Here is a 674-nt window from a genome sequence, read left to right on the forward strand (position 1 = left end):
CAGAAACCTAAAATACTTGTAGTTAAATATCAAGTTAAATATATAACACAGTAGATCACGACAGACTCACTCCAGTTGTTATATTTACCTCCATGGGAAACCATGTTTTCTGACTGAGCAGCACATTTTGCTCCAGAAAGCCTTGATGGTCTTGAGATTGCATCAACCCTGGACAGAACAGAAGTGAACCTGCTCCAGGCTTCACTGCAGCTAGAGTCTGTTTTAGTTCTCTTCATGTGACTTGTTGATAAAAAGCTTCAGTTTGATCTCATAAATAACCTCTCAGAGGCTTCGGGACTTGTCAAGACGTATGCATGAAATTTAAGTCAGTTTTATTATGATTTTGTCGTCCTCAGTCGTTTTTCATCAAGTCCACTTTGACTCAAACAGTGATGGACAGAACCACCTGATACTGATGACCTTTGACCTCAGAGCTCACCTCTGGCTCTTTGGTTTCATGTTCTCGATCTCTTCAGTCTGTCCTCAGTTTTCTTCTTGCAGACACGTCCAGTGTTGTATAAAGTACCACAAAGTGATGCTTGAGTAAAAGTACAAGTATCTTACCCAAAAATTACTTTGGTAAAAGTTAACGTCTTCTTAAGGAATATTACATGAGTTAAGATATCTGATATTTTTTGTACTTAAGTGTTAAAAGTAAAAGTATTGATTTAAAA

This window comes from Austrofundulus limnaeus, unplaced genomic scaffold (assembly GCF_001266775.1).
Source record: "Austrofundulus limnaeus strain Quisiro unplaced genomic scaffold, Austrofundulus_limnaeus-1.0 Scaffold245, whole genome shotgun sequence".
Lineage (NCBI taxonomy): Eukaryota > Metazoa > Chordata > Actinopteri > Cyprinodontiformes > Rivulidae > Austrofundulus > Austrofundulus limnaeus.